This window comes from Orcinus orca, chromosome 3 (genome assembly GCF_937001465.1).
Source record: "Orcinus orca chromosome 3, mOrcOrc1.1, whole genome shotgun sequence".
Classification (NCBI taxonomy): Eukaryota; Metazoa; Chordata; class Mammalia; order Artiodactyla; family Delphinidae; genus Orcinus; species Orcinus orca.
Genome location: NC_064561.1, coordinates 119,097,827 through 119,115,072, shown reverse-complemented (window position 1 = coordinate 119,115,072; position 17,246 = coordinate 119,097,827).

Here is a 17,246-nt window from a genome sequence, read left to right as displayed (position 1 = left end):
GAGGGCACACACACTGTCTTGAGGCAGCAGCCACTACTCAGCTGTAGCCAGTTGTCACCATGCAGAAATTTGAAACTAATTAGCCATTCGTCTGTATTTTCAAGAGAAGCCAGAAATATAGATGAGAACACTTGCCATTTTAAAAGTTGGCAATGAATTCACTTTTTAAAAAAATGCTCTGTGACGACCAAGCAAAACATCTGCTGGCCAGATAGGGCTAGAGTCCTCCAGTCTGGGTCTCTGCTTCCCAGCATCTTTCCCTTTCTCTACCTCCCTCGGGTTTCTCTCTATTTCCTCTTTCTTTCGCTTTCTCTCCTCAGCCTCTTGAACCACTAATTGTCTAGAAACTAATGTCTCCGATAAAAGTTGTGCAGGGCAAAAAGACCGGAGCGCTGCATGGGTTCTGAATGTCAGAACAAGGCTTACCTTGTGCAAGTCAGAAAACAGACCAGGAAGCAAGTAAATGGGCTTTAGATGTCATAAATGCTGGGGTTTAGTCCATAATCTAATGAATATCTAATCACTGGAACATTAATTCTTTGGTTCTTAGTTTCTCCATCAGTAAAATGGGGATAATTGCACCCATGTCAACTGCACCATTATTGTGAAACCAAATGAGATAATAGTTTTAAATGAGCCACATCAATATAAAGGGCTGTACAGCTAGTAATCATACAGTAGTTACTAGTAATGAGAGGCATATTTATGTGCTGCATGTTCGTTATCATATGATGGTTATATTCACAGAGCACCAGAAATGTGGGTAGCCAGAAGTCAGATAGTCATAAATCAAACATGCCGTAGTGAATTCTACAAGACAGTGTATAATTCAGTGCTAAATTATGTGGTAGAGACTAAAAGTGCTATAAAATTTCAGAGAAGATTGATGACAACTAGAGTAATAGGAGAAAGAGTCCTCAAGGAAGCCAGACTTATACTAGACTTTGAAGGCTGCAAAGGATACTCATAATATTATTGGGTTGTTTCAGATGTCAAAACAAATTTTACTTTAGAATTATGTTTTTATGAATATATCCTATGTAGAGCACCAAACAAATTTAGTTGTTGGTTTCCCAAACTTCATTCATTTGTTCATCCATCCATCCATCCATTCATTCATTCCGCTGATACTTATTGACATCTATATGTGCCAGGAACTTTGATAGGTGCTAGGAACACATTGTCTGTGTCCTTGGGGAGCTTACCATCAAGAAGTTTGGAAAATGCTAGGTTAATCAAGATAAAACCTTTTTGGGTGAGGTTACTGTGTGTATGTGTATGCATATATATATGTATGTGTTTAACTGAAGAATTTTCAGATCTTTTGATATCCTTGAGTCTGAAAATATATAGAAAATGGTGCATTGAGAGTTATTTTACAGATAGCAATTGGACCCAGCGTTTAGCCACCTGAAAAATTGTCTAGAGGTTGAAGAAAAATATTGTGAGTATCATTTGAAAACATAATATTAGACTCTTCAAACATAAATTGATCTTCTGTTTCCTGCATGTATAATAATAGCCAATTTGTAGATTACAGAGATATTTGAAGTTATCCAGGAACTCATCTATAGTGAGGTATCTAGGAACTCATCTAGTGTTGCTGGTTAATAGGGCTTGTACATATGTATGACCACTGTGATCAGCAAAATACAAAACCATTTAAAATTGTTCAGTCATATTGTTATTATGTACTTTGTCAATTTTTAGGATGTCTATCATGGAGTTGCGCTCAATTTTTAAATTTTATTTTAGAATAGGATTCTCTGACATACATTACCACCAGTCTTACAGACACATTACAATACTTGTGTAGTTTATTTTGCTCTACTGTTTTCTTACTAAAATAAAACCTCAACTTTAGGAGCTTCAAAATTTATTTGAAAAAATATTGGTCTCATATAAAGCTGACTACAGTGGCAGGTCTATATCTTACCAATAACTTAAATTTTGAAACATGGAATTTCTGTGAGAGATTTTGAATGAAACTATTGTTTCATTCTTCTCTAAATCCATAATTCATTCATTATCCCATGCAATCACCAATAAACAAGCACCTAGTATGCGCAAAGAGTACCAAGCTTCAAGGTAGCTTTATTTCAATAATGACCATGCATTTTAAAATAAGCTTTCTACTTGTTTGCTCTAATTTCAACTTCATGACTTTGTTTTTTATAAAAAATGCCAAGTATCTCTCCATTTTCGAGGGATTAAATAAAGAAGCATTTAAGTGATAGTGTTTTTAAAGTCGAAAAGTAAGTTAGATTTAAGAAAAACAGACCCTAAGGAAAAATACAGAGAAAAAATAGGCATAAAACATAAGCAGCCTGAACGAATGATTTGCAAGCAAAATTGTTTTCCAAAAAAAGAATTTGCGAAGTTTTTCAAAAGGCATCTAGGTTTCTTGAAGATAAATTATATATTATAACATTTAAGGTAAAATTCAGCTGCCTTTTTTTACATTAACCTTTATCCATTAACACAAGTACTAATTGAATTTAGTTTACTAAACTCTAACATTTTTTGAAAATTAAAAAAAAATTTTTAATTAATTTTAAATAATAGAAAGCTTTATAATTTCTTCAGTAATTTAAGCTACTTTGAAGCATAGTAGTATTCTCTTTAAATTCCTTTAAGAAACTATCTTGTTTGAAAGCAGAATGCAGGAATGCAGTAATTTTTGTCTCTACTTTTCCTATAACTGCAAACTCTTTGCTCTAGCTATCTCCATATCAATGATGTAGGTTTCTAGTAAGGCAGCCAGCAGGTTTTTATTCCCACTTAACAAATGTTAGTAGTAAAAATGGTAATTGCCAATACATAAATAAATACATAAAACAAACAAATCCACAAATCAAACCAAACCTAAACAACAACAGTAACAAATAAAGTTTTCACCTGTTGAGCCTAAAGGTGAAGTATGAGACTAGTAATCAAAGATGTGCTTATTAAAAGGAGAATAAACATTATTTATCACCTGACAGATTAGTGTCGATTAAAAGTAATATTTTATCTGATGTTTCTGAGGGCACAGAGAAACAGTTGCACTAAGTAAGTAAACTTCTGGAGGGAAATGTAAAATGTGTGCATCTTTGCTACCTGGTACTGAAATGTCCATCCCAGCTTTGGTTTCAGCAGACACCAGTTGGAACTATGCAAATAACCAATAGCAGAGGACTTGAGTACTAAATCACTGTACATCCAGACAGAAGCTTAAAGCATTTTTAAAAATGTTCAGTGAAATTGGTTTTGCATGAAAAATAAGTTCTTTTCAAATTATTTTAGTTATTTAGTATTACTAAATATTATTATATTAATGATGTTAGTATTTAAATAATTTTACTCGGTGAAAACTGAGTAAAACATACTACAGAATACTTAGGGTGTTTAAGATGCTAAAGTACATTACGGATTTTCAAAAGGAAGGTTAGTATTTAATGTTTATGGGATCAGAGAATCCTTTTTCCAAGACACAGGTAACGGAATTAGTGCTCTAGGAAACTATATTCTCTGCTTTCTACCATATAACCTCTTCTTTTAATTCTATATACCTGTTATTTCAACATTTTAAAAATTATAATATTTTTGAAGGTAAAAAAAAATCATAAAACATTGTATAAGGTGTAGTATTATTGTTATTTAATGCACTTAAAATATATGAAGTACATATGAAAAAATATGTATATATACATATATATGAAAATATGTAAATAAAAATGTCTAGAAAGCTATGCATCAAAGAATTTGCAGTGCTTATCTCTGAAGAGTGGCATAACTAGTAATATTTCTTTTCTTAATTATATTAATATTTTCCTGTAAAGTATATGTATTGAGATAATAATTTATTTTTTATGTTCTTTAAATGATTGTTTCAAGAGTATAGCATATAAAGATTAGGAAGGTGAGGAGTATGGGCTTAAACTTGAGATTTATAGCAGAGCATTAGGAGACCCATAAGAACAAGATAGGGGGCATTAGGAAGGCAGGTGCCTTAACAGGAGCGTGTCAGAGGGGAAAGCTGTATCTCTTGCAGAAAATGTATAACTTATTCACATTGGAACAGTGGTTCAGTTGTATCCATTTGTGAGCTGGATCTGGCTTGTACCATCATCACAGGGCCAATTGTGTGCACCTCTTCCCAGGAACTCATTCAGTGATACCACACTGATAACTCAAAATTGGCCACAGTGAGAGTATTTAAGCCATGAAAATTGGGAAACACTATAAATCAGGGATCCTGCACCTCTGCAGAGAGCCAATTGTTAAACACTTACCATCACAGTACTGGTTAGATGCAAGTTGTTCATGCACCTAAAGTATGCTTTTCTTTTTAATAAATTTATTAATTTTATTTATTTACTTTTGGGTGTATCTTCATTGCTGTGCACAGGCTTTCACTAGCTGCAGCGAGTAGGGGCTACTCTTTGTTGTGGTGCGTAAGCTTCTCATTCCAGTGGCTTCTCTTGTTGCAGAGCATGGGCTCTAGGTGTGTGGGCTTCAGTAGTTGTGGCATGCGGGCTCAGTAGTTGTGGCTTGCAGGCTGTAGAGCACAGGAGCAGTAGTTGTGGTGCACAGGCTTAGTTGCTCCATGGCATGTGGAATCTTCCCGGACCAGGGGTTGAACCAGTATCCCCTGCATTGGCAGGCAGATTCTTAACCATTGCACCACCAGGGAAGTCCCCACAAGTATGCTTTTCTTACTGCTACCTACCACACATGTATCTCTTATGGTGAACCACCTCTGCTTACACGACTTAAAATCTTTAGAGGAAATGATTAGGTTAGTTTGGTCAATTTCAAGTTGATAAAACAGGCTTAGGAAAAAAACTTTGAAGAGTGCTATCTACTAAATATAGAGATATTTTTTCCTCCATCCAACCATTCATCCAGCCAGCCATCATTATAACCCTCAGAAGTAAAGAAAGAAGGGGGCACTCAACACAGAGACTAATCACCTTGGATTATTTCCACCTGGAATACCTGAGGATCTAAGGGTGTTTTCTTTTACTTGGCTCTGTGAATTGACTCTTATTTTAGATTCAAGTTATTTCTGTGGCCAGAGATACTTATTTTATTTCTATATTTGGTGTTAATATTGGTATCTAAACTAACAACAGTCCTAGAAAAATTAAGAAAGCAATTCTATTTACAATAGCATCAAAAAGAATAAAATACTGAAGAATTAATTTAACCAAGGAGGTGAAGGACTCGTATGATGAAATCTACAAAACATTACTGAAATAAAGGAAAGATAGATAAATGGAAAGACATCCCATGTTCATAGATTGGAAAACTTAATATTGTTAAGATGTCAATGGTACTCAAAGAAACCTACAGATTTAATGCAATCCCTATCAAAATCCCAATGCCTTTTTCTGCAAAAATAGAAAAACCCATCGTAAAATTCATACAGAATCTCAAGGACTCCAAGAAGCCAAAAAATCTTGAAAAGGAAGAACAAAGCTAGAGGAATCATATTTCCTGTTTTCAAAACATACTACAAAGCTACAGTAATCAAAATAGTGTGGAGTTGGCATAAAGACAGACATTCACTTATGTGAAATACACAGAATAGTCAAATTCATAGAGACAGAAAGTAAAGTGGTGATTCCAGGGGCGGGAGGGCAGGGGGGAGGGGGAAGGTGGACAGAAGAATGAGAAGTTACTGTTTAATAGGTATAGTGTTTCGGTTTTGGAAGATGAAAAGAGCTTTAGGGATGGATGGTGGTGATGGTTGCACAATAATGTGAACGTACTTGATGCCACTGAACTGTACACTTAAAATGGTTATTTAAAATAGTAAATTTTATGTTATGTGTATCTTACCACAATACAAAAATTGGGGGAAAATAGTAAATTGATTTTTCAATAATTATGATAAAACATTGACTTTGTAGTTTTTAAAGACTTCAGCCTACACCACTTGAGCTTTCTCTTCTTTCTCACTCTTCACTATTGTTTTTGTTTTGCTTCACTTCAGGGCCTTTGTATCCAAAAAGTTCATGTTCGAAACTCTTGAAACGTGGGCACATTTATTTACAGGCCTTTTACACACAGTGAGGGTGTTTCACTTGCCCAGTTCCATCACCAGTCTGAACCTGCACTAGAGGGATTTATTACAAATGAACACCTTGTAGTCAGGGCCTCCTCTTTGCCTCAGGACACTCACCATCTTGAGAGGCTCCCCCAGAGGTTGCTCAGCCTCTGGGAACAATTTTACTTGCCCCAGAAGGCTGCCACTTTCAATGCCACCACCTCCGATATGTGCATGTCAGTGGTTTCACCCAAAGGCTAGAATAATTTTCTCCTCTGAATTGGCTTTCACTTGAAACAATATAAAGATGGAAGAATAACATGAGGGGAATGGATACTTAAAATGTGCACTAACGAGAACCCTCAGATCCACAAGTCCGTGAACTCTCCACTCTGTGACTTCCCAGAAAATGATAGCCAGTGACTCAGATTAGAGCGTCTCAGGGCTGACCTTCCTTTTGAGTTGTCAGAGAGTGGCATTTAACTTGCCCTAACTCCCCAAAGCTAGGAAATCTACTCTTCACAGACAAAACACCCTGCTGACACCAGAAAAGTCACGAAGCATAATGTGATCTGTTAATCAGCCACCAGAGTACCTAGGGCAAGAAGGTTCTTTACAACCCCTATTTAATGAGAGTTGCTTGATAAACTGCATCAGATGTAAAGTATAATAAAGTGAAAAGGTCCTTAGAGGTCTCTCTTGCAGTTTAGCTGATGTGTAACTGGGTTTCTAAGCTACCCATCTTCATTTAGTAAGTTCTTACAGTTGACTGGGTGCAGCACTTTTTCAATTCTGGACACATTAATATGTTTGTCACTCATATTTCAATAAAGCTGTTGGAGGAGGGGGAGGAGAAGGAGGGGGAGAGAAGGGAGAGGGGAGTCGCCACAAAGCAGGGATTTTCTTCTTAGATTTTAAAAATGAAAATAGATTGTTAGACACTAGCCTGATAATTGGTCATTGTTCCCATGTTCTGGGCCTTGGGCAAAGTCCTTTGTGTACGTTATATCCTCCAATACCCACAAGAACCCTATGAGGTAAGTAGGGTTATAATCCTTATTTTACAGATGAATACATTGAAGACTTCTCTTTTGGGGAGACGGTAGAATTAATTTACTTTTCCAGGTTTATTTGGCTAGTAAAGTGGTGAAGTCACATTTCAAACCCAGGCAGTCTATTGCTGTTTCAACCTTTATATGTCTATGAATAATTTTTTAATGACAACAAAATAGGTGCACTAAGGAATTTATTTCATTTTGAGAACTGAGAAGGAAACAAAAGAATCTCTGAAATAGAAATCAGATGTTCTTTCTCATCATTCATTTTTTTCACCAAATAATTTTTCAGGTTATCTAGATGTCAAACGCTGCTCCAGAAATCTGGGACACAGGTATAAAACAAAATAAAATAAAACAAACAAACAAAAAAACCATGATCCTTGCTTTATAGTTATGTAACCCATGAATTTTAGCCTTCTGGGATAAATGTAATAATGGAAGTACATACAATTTATAGTAGCAGATTCCCTGGTTAATAATCCGCCTGCCAATGCAGGGGACACAGGTTCGAACCCTGGTCCGGGAAGATCCCACATGCCGCGGAGCAACTAAGCCCGTGCACCACAACTACTGAGCCTGCGCTCTAGAGCTCGCATGCCACAACTACTGAGCCCCCGTGCCACAACTACTGAAGCCTGTGCTCCTAGAGCCCGTGCTCCACAACAAGAGATGCCACCGCAATTAGAAGCCCGCGCACTGCAACAAAGAGTAGCTCTCGCTCGCTGCAACTAGAGAAAGCCTGCACACAGCAACGAAGACCCAACGCAGCCGAAAATAAATAAATAAATAAATAAAATTTATAGTAGCTACCTCTTCTGAGAGGCAGCAGGGGTGAGGTAGGGGTAAGCGTGGGACTACCTCAGAAAAACTTCATGGAGCACTATAAACTTAATCTAGGTCTTGAAATTTTGGTCAGTTTTTTCCAGATAAACCAAGGTGGGAAGCAGAAAAAGAAGTTTACAGGCTATAGAAACAACATATGAGGCAGGCAGGATGGTATAAAAGAGCAGATGTTTTCAAAGGTAGAAGCCACAAGGAAATTAATTTTTAAGTCAATTTGTTGTAAGAAAAATCATCCATATTAGAGTTGGAAATTTCTGGAACATGAAGAGTGTCCATTAGGCTATAGTAATTTCCAGAAATAAACATGAAACCCATTGTGCTTTGTGGCCAAGATGTGAAAAAAAAAAAAAAGATGAACTTGAGGAGTTTAGCTGTGATAGACACTTCAGGTCACAATGTGTGACCTAGGATTGCTCAGTGCGTGGTATCTCTAAGTGGTATATCAGTAAAATGAAAATAATTTGGGTCTGGACTAAACTTTTTCTGGTAAACTAAATTTTACATGGCAACAAGACCACCTCAAAGATATTTTAATAAATGAACTAATGTTTATTAAACCTGCTCTACAAACATTACACTTTTATGAAAATGTCATAAACTACTTTTCTAAATCCCACTTTCTCTTTAGGAAAATGGAGCACTTGAAATGCTCAAACTTTTAATGCTCATTTTCCCCTTACAGAGTCTTATTCTTATGAAGTTGCTGTCTTACTTTTGTTGGAAAATTTTAAGTCTATCATTTTTAGTACCATATAAACGGACGTCTCTTAGTTATCTTCTTAAAGAATTTCTGGTTTTATTTTTATAGATTATTGACTTAATTTGTAAACATTGCATTAACTTTAAAGAAACCTCCAAAGACAGTTTTTTTATTTTTGTTTTTTTTTAAGGCCAGAATTTCCTGAAGATTTTGAAACTTCAGTTCATGTTTATTATGACTACCTCAGGGACTGATAGGAGTCTGAGAACACGGATAAGTTATTACAGAAAGTCCTATTGAGCTTATTTCAAGAACATTTCTATCTGTGAGGGCTAATACCCAAGGCTGATGCTATCACGTCATGTTACTTTGAAGCTTGGTAGGGAGAAAAAAAAAAGGTAAAAAGAAGCATTTAATTGACTAAAAGCAATGGAACAAAACACCAATTGATTTTTCTGTGTTCTTGCGTAAAACTGAATGAGGCAGAAGACAAATTATCAAAATCAAAATAATATGTCCCCAGAATAGAGTTTATCATTACGTCCGGGATGGTAAGGATTTACAGAGCACTTAACTAAGTCTGAGGCCACTTAAATGTGATAAGCAGTTTTGCCACACACTTCCCTCCCTTTTTCTCTTTTTTCTTTCTCTTTTTTTTTTTTTTTTTTAAGAGGGTGGGAATAGGGCAGTCCCTGTTCTGTTCAGCTTCAGTTTAGAAAAGAAAAAGGGGAAAAAAGTGGCCCTCTATCTAGACTGTAAGAGCTTCCTGGGAAAGTTAAAGAATACTTATTCTTTGGAAATTCAGTTGTAACCTTTTCCTAGATTAAGTTTTGCTTTGGACCTGATGGTATCTCAGGTCTGAGAATAAAAAAAAAATTTGTCACAATAAATCCACACTGTCATGCTCTCATAAGACATATATGAGCTTGCTTGCTGTAATCTCACTCTTTCTCTCTCTGCCCTCAGTCCCTTTCTCTATCTCCTCCAAAAACTGTATAGAGACATATATGGTATGTTGTACATGGACATAGCAGGGGGGGATCAGTCGTATCTTGACTGCTTGAGGTAGTGTCTTTTTCCTCTGAACTTCAGGTTTCCCTTCTGTAAAGCTAGAGTAATCATATCTACTCTTCAAGATTATTACGAAGATATGCTTGGCTTATATTAAATACTCAGCAGTTGGTAGTCATTATTACTGTTATTTTTATTATTGTCATTATTATTCTTTATCACTACCATAATCATGTTTGGAGAATGAATGAAAGAAATTTAGAGCTCATCTGAGATTGTAGTACCTATTGTTCTTTTAGCCAAACACTTTCCTGGAAACAAAATATTTTGGTTTCCATAACAGGAAGATAGTATAATGATTAGACTTATCACCAAAACAGAAGTAAGAAATCAATGCCAGCCTTGTACATTTACCTTAACCAAGAAGAACATCCTTTTTCAAACTTAATGGTGGTTGCCCCATTCAGTTTAAAAACTACTTCTGGCTGCAAACTTTTTGAATGTAACTTTAGCCAGCATTTTAGGTTAAAATTGTTCTAAAATCATTATTTCAAGATGGCTAACAGTACTGCCCCATGCCAGCCACATGAAGCCAGCACTCCCAGGGGACTTCACCTCAGGCCACAGGCCCTCCTGCTTCGCTTCTTGCTCTCAGGAAGAACTGGAGACCATGTCAGCCATACAAAACGCAAAGCTAATTTTCAAGTAATATGAGAGTATATGAAAGCACTTCTACTAATTACAACTTATGACATAGGAGATATAGTAGTATTTTGCTTATAGTAATACAGAACTAGTTAGAGTAGGAAATGTTCTGAATCAATAAAGAATGCTTGCTTTTAAGACTATTTCATTTCCTATGAAACGTACTTGAACAAGAGGGAAAAAAATATGACTTTTCAAGGAAGGGGAAAACTTGTAAATTAAACTATGAATTTTAGGGTGTTTTTAGAAAAGTATCTCTTAGGTCTGTGGAGGCGAAATTCAGTTTGTTTCTTTGTTTGTTTGTTTGTTTTGCGGTACGCGGACCTCTCACTCTTGTGGCCTCTCCCATTGCGGAGCACAGGCTCCAGACGCACAGGCCCAGCGGCCATGGCTCACAGGCCCAGCCGCTCTGCGGCATGAGGGATCTTCGCGGACCGGGACACGAACCCATGTCCTTTGCATCGGGAGGCGGACTCTCAACCACTGCGCCACCAGGGAAGCCCCAAAATTCAGTTTTGTAATTGCTACTATTATACACGTGTGTTTTAGAGCAACTGGCAGATAATTGCAGAATATTGTTACAGTGCATATAAAATTTTGACACTATTTTTCTTACAGCTGCAGAGTTGATATGATATATCCTACTGATGAAAATATTTTATACTTGTTTTCTTGTTACAAATTAATTATTTCAATCATCACTTAACTACATCTCCCAATTAAAGCACAATTTTAAGTACTGAAAATCAAATTGAACCCTTCAAATAAATGAATCCCCAAATATCACATGTTCTAAATAAACTAAATTTGAATCCAACATCTAATCTTTCTTTCATAAAAAAGTCTCTAGTCATTTATGTCAAAATTGGACCTCCCCAATGGAGTTCCTATGTACCTATTTCCATCCTCAAACTACTCATTTGGTTCACAAATCACGTAATTATGAGTACAAAGGGATCTTGGGAAGTGCAATCACTTTACTGGCACATGTAAGTAAAATATGGCTGCTCAATTTCCATCTTAAGGCATGCAAATGATAGACCCACACATCCAGGCATCGTAACTGCCCCCGTGCACAGCCGGTCATGTTGGCTGTCGAATTTAAGGAGATAACCCTGCTCCTCTGAACATGCTGAACAACATTCAGCAGAATTGTCTCCAACTCTATTTTTGTTTAAATGTCTTACTTTTATTTCTAAGTAGGTAAATGTTGAATTCTAGTACTTAACATATTTTTATCTTTTGACTAAGAAAGTTGATGTGTTACTATATTTTATTTTATAATGAAAGTACCACATTGTCCTCTGTCAATTCTATAATCCTTGTAGGGCTTTGGCTCTAAGATTTGCTAATGGTGTGCCCTAACCTCCTTGAGCTTTGCTGTCCTCATTGGAGAAATGGAACTGTATTTAGAGTGCCATGTGCAGCACAGAGGCTGTATGCTGTGCAGTGTGAAAGATGCTTGCACAACTGGACACCACAGCTCAACTATCTATGTTAGGATACAGGTTTAATCTTTGTAACAGAGGCTCAAAATTAATGACTTAACAAGCTATCAGTTGATTTCTCTCTCATGGGTCAATCTGATTAACTGAATGTAAGCAGATCAACACTGTCACAGCAGAGTCACAGGTCCTAGGCTCCTTCTCCATTGCTTCTCTGCCATCCCTAGGCTGTTGTCCTATACACATGATCCAAGAAGGCTAACGGCAACATCTGCATTTCAGGCGGCAGGATGAAGGGAGGAGGGAAGAGGGGCCATGTTGCCATCCTTGAAGGACATATCCTAGAATTTGCTCACATCATTTCCCCTCCTGTCACATTGGCCAGAATTTGGTCATGCGGTCCTTTGTGATTGCAAGAGATTCTGGGAAATGTTGTCATTTTCCCAGTAGTGATAATCCAAGTATGCTATGCAAGAAGGAGTGACTTATTGGACAGTTAGATGGGGAGGAAGTACACCGACTATATTTCCTTGTTTTCTATGTTCTTGACACTCTGGTATTTGGGGCCTTGATCCTGGAGGGACTGCTCCTCCTGGAGCTAGCTAATTCCTAAAGAAGAGCACGCCTCCCATTCAGAAGCCAACCAATCCAGAGCCCATATCCTCAACCATCTCTTTTATCAAATGCTCACACACCAAGCTAACACAATCCCTACATCTTCCCGGAGCCAGGGGCTGGACAATTAGGGACCACCTCTACAGCCCAGGGCCTGCCAAACTATTCAAACCATCCAACCCCAAAGTTACTCAGTGAACCTACCCCATCTTGTCCATACCTCCCACAAAATAATGATAATAATGATAATAATTATAATCATAATAATAATAAAAGGCTCTGGATCATGTTCTGCTCTCGCTTCTCTTCTGGCTTTTGACCATCCCTGGTCCTTCTCCAGGTGACCCTGTGGGGCATGCCGTTCATCTATTTCTAGGGATTTGTGAGTACAAACTTCTTTCTTCATGACAATCATTTCCACGTCTGCAGTCTTACCATACCTGACTAAAACTAATTCTGGGTATATATTTTTTTAACAGCTTTATTAGAGTATAATTGCTTTACAATGGTGTGTTAGTTTCTGCTTTATAACAAAGTGAATCAGTTATACATATACATATGTTCCCATATGTCCTCCCTCTTGCGTCTCCCTCCCTCCCACCCTCCCTATCCCACCCCTCTAGGTGGTCACAAAGCACCAAGCTGATCTCCCTGTGCTATGCAGCTACTTCCCACTAGCTATCTATTTTACGTTTGGTAGTGTATATATGTCCATGCCACTCTCTCACTTTGTCCCAGCTTACCCTTCCCCCTCCCCGTACCCTCAAGTGCATTCTCTAGTAGGTCTGCATCTTTATTCCCGTCTTGCCCCTAGGTTCTTCTGACCATTTTCTTCTCTTTTTTTAATTCTTTTTTTTTTATTCTGGGTACATTTTTAACATAGAGAGCAACTAGGAGTCTCTGCCAGAGGGCCTGTTACTATCTTTCATATATACTACACAGGGATAGATCAAGGATTAAGTCACTAGTGAACACTAACTTTGTAACTTTGTAAATACTAACATTCTATACAAATATAAAGGCAGTTATACAATCCAAGAGTAAAAGATCTTTAATATGAAAATTTTTAATATTAATATTTATTGTGTCATGCAGTTGAAACTAACATCCCTCACCACTAACTTTTATTCTGATTTGGCAAACACTGTGAAAAGAATGGCCAGATTTGCGATGTGGGAGATGAAATCTCATCCCAGTGCTTGATGGTGAAGGGGCAAGTAGAAGCTAGATCCCCCAAGCTTTAGACACCTTCTATAGAGCCTTCTTGTCTTTATTTTGGTTGATTGTGGGGACAATGGTAATAGAAATTTCTTCCATGAATTACTGAAATTTTCCTTGGTTTTCCTTGTATTACCTTTAATTTTTATCACTGCGCACACTAATAAGAAAACTAGAAAGACAGAATCTTCCATTTAGTCGCCTTTAACTATTAACACTGAGAAAAGAGGTTTATTTTGTCCAAACTATTTCTCAACTGTTGGACTTCAGATGTATGTGTATTGCAAGGAAAAATCTCCCAGCAAAAGCTGCAACACAGATATAATACAATTCATTTGTAGGACAAACTTTTTGTGTGGTGGACAAACTTGATACAAATGAGAATGACCCAGTGTACTTGTTTATATTGGACATTCCTGAATTTCACTCACAGAAATTCCAATTTAGTGCGTTTGAAGAAGGGCTCAGGCACCTGCAATTTTACAAGCATCACAAGTAATTTTTTAATATACATTTTTGTTAATACCTTTTGAGATATAATTCATATACCATACAACTCACCCATTTAAAGTGTACAATTAAATGCTTTTTATTGTATTCACAGAGTTATGCATCCATCAGTGCTAACATAATCCATAACATTTTCATTACCACAAGAAACACCATACCCATTAGCAGTCAACCCCATTTCCCCGTACTCCCCAGCCCTAGGCAAAGCACTAGTCTATATTCTCTCTATATACATTTGCCTATTCTGGACATTTCATGTAAGTGGAATCATACATTACGTGATCTTTTGTGTCTGGCTTGTTTCCCTTAGAGTAATGTTTTCAAAGTTCATCCATGTTGTAACATGCATATATCAGTACTTCAGTCCTTTTTATTTTTGAATACTATTCTTTTATATGGATATACCATATTTTATTTATTCATTCGTCAGCTGATGGGCATGTAGGTTGTTTCCACTTCCGGCTACTGTGAATAATGCTTCTACGAACATTTGATTATAAGTTTCTGTGTGGACATACGTTTTCATTTCTCTCAGATATATACCTAGGAGTGAAGTTTCTGGGGCAAATGAGTAACTTTATGTTGAACCTTCCGAGGAATAGTCAGACCATTTCCCAAAGTGGCTGCACCATCTCACATTCCCAGTGCCGGAATGTGAGGGTTCTGAATTTCAGCACATATCACCAACATTTGTTATGTGACATTTTTTTTTTCTTTTTTTCTTTTTTTTTTTTTGCGGTACGCGGGCCTCTCCACCACTGTGGCCTCTCCCGTTGCGGAGCACAGGCTCCGGACGCGCAGGCTCAGCGGCCATGGCTCACGGGCCCAGCCGCTCCGCGGCATGTGGGATCTTCCCGAACCAGGGCACGAACCCATGTTCCCTTCATCGGCAGGCGGACTTTCAACCACTGCGCCACCAGGGAAGGCCTGTTACCTGACATTTTGATTCCAGCCATCTTAGTGGGTGTGAAGTAGTATCTCATTGTGGTTTTGAATAATATTTTCCTGATAGTTAATCAGCATCTTTTCATGTGTTTGCTGGTTATTTGTATATCTTCTTTGGAGAAATACCCATTCAGAAACTCTGCTCATTTTTAAAAATTAGGTTCTTCGTCTTTTTCTTATTGAGTTGTAAAAGTACTTTATAGACTCTAGATACAAGTTCCCTAAGACAGATGATTTGCAAAAATCGTCTCCTATTTGTGGATTGTCTTTTCACTTTCTTTAAGCACAATTGTCGTGCAGCTCCATGTTTTCATCTTCCTGCTATTGCTTGTGATTTTGGTGTCAGAGCTATAAATTCCAAATGATTTTTTTCAGTGACACAAGATATATCTTGAGAAACGCTGACCTAGCTGCAGATGGTCCTTAACTAGTTCATTCTTTTTTTAAAATAATTAATTAATTAATTAATTTTGGCTGCATTGGGTCTTCGTTGCTGCGTGTGGGCTTTCTCTAGTTGTGGCGAGCGGGGGCTACTCTTCGTTGTGGTGCGTGGGCTTCTCATCGCGGTGGCTTCTCTTGTTGCGGAGCACGGGCTCTAAGTGTGCAGCCTTCAGTAGCTGCAGCACACAGGCGCAGTAGTTGTGGCGCATGGGCTTAGTTGCTCCGCGGCATGTGGGATCTTCCCGGACCAGGGCTCGAACCCGTGTCCCCTGTATTGGCAGGCGGATTCTTAACCACTGCGCCACCACAGAAGTCCTAATTTATTCTTTTGGAGCCTGCTCTTGTGGATGTATTGAGAGCTATTCTCAAGGAGGGCTGGGAAGATTAGCCTAAGCACCCCCGTTACAAGACAGTTTTCCATTTAGTCATTCATCTAGTAGCTATTAAAGTATTACAGACATTATGAAAATTAGAAAGAGGTACCAGCTGTGGGAAGATAGAATCTTTGGTACAAGTCTCAGTGGTAGGCTTGTGTCAGATGTGGAAGACAGTTTGCCCCTTTCTCCTGTCCTATGTAGCCCTGTGCTGGGTCAGTGGCTTAACTAACAGACCTTGGGAGCTATTTCAAGCCCTGCTTATTCGCTTGGCTGGACGCTTGTATAGTGCACAGCTGTACGTGGTGGCTTGGCCACTTTGTTGGGTGCTTTATTTTGTTATCTCATCAAATCTTTGTGTTAACACCTCTGTTGTATAGATATTGTTACCCCATATGGCCAGTGAAAATACTCGGGCAGGTCAATTGGCTTCCTTAAGTTTACAAAACTTGTATGTAGTAGTAGAACTGAGATGTACGCCCCCATCTGGTGACTTCGATTCTAATGGTCTTTCCATTATGCAACTTTCTTGTATTCTATGTGTCACTCAACTTTTAAGACCTTAAAGCTTAGTAAATTCCTCTATCTGAAACAGATCAGAAACTACTTGACATGTCGGGAACCTATTTACCTTGCCTGAGTCTGAACTGAGATCACTACTACCTTCCCGTTGCTTCCCTACATCAAACACCCGCCCTTTGAATTCAGGAGCTTGGCAGTGTTCCTCTTCCTGTACTGCTGAACCAGAGGAAGAGCTCTTCTACTTTCATGGAGTTGCCAAAATGCTGTGAATCAGAAGAAATTCTGGAATTTGGTATGGGATTACCTAATCCCTGGAATGCCTGGAAGGTTTTTATTCAAATGAGACATAAAGGTCTGGGATATGAAGCTCATGAACACACACAGGTACACAAGGGCACAGAAAGAAAACCAAGGGGCTATGGCAGAGGAGACTGGAGGAAAGGCTTTTATAATTCCTTTCTTTGCAGGCAAATCTTTTTTTCACCCATGAGATACATATGGCTGCATCTCTGGACAACCTGACAACTTGTTGTTCACCTCACTGATATCTCTCACACTGCTTTCCACCTATATTATGTTTCACTGTGTGTATGTGTGTGTGTGTGTGTGTGTGTGTGTGTGTGTGTGTGTGTGTGTGTGTGTGTAGAGGGCTGTCTATTTTCTCTCTTCTCCTCAAGGGAGAAATAAAAAGGAGGCTACAAGAGAATAATTCACAGAAATTCAGGATGTCTGTAGGAAGTGGAACTCAGCATAGGAAGTGGATTTGTTGCTCATCCTTGTACCTACCTGAACAGGAGCAAAGATATTTGGAGAGAAGTGATTGGA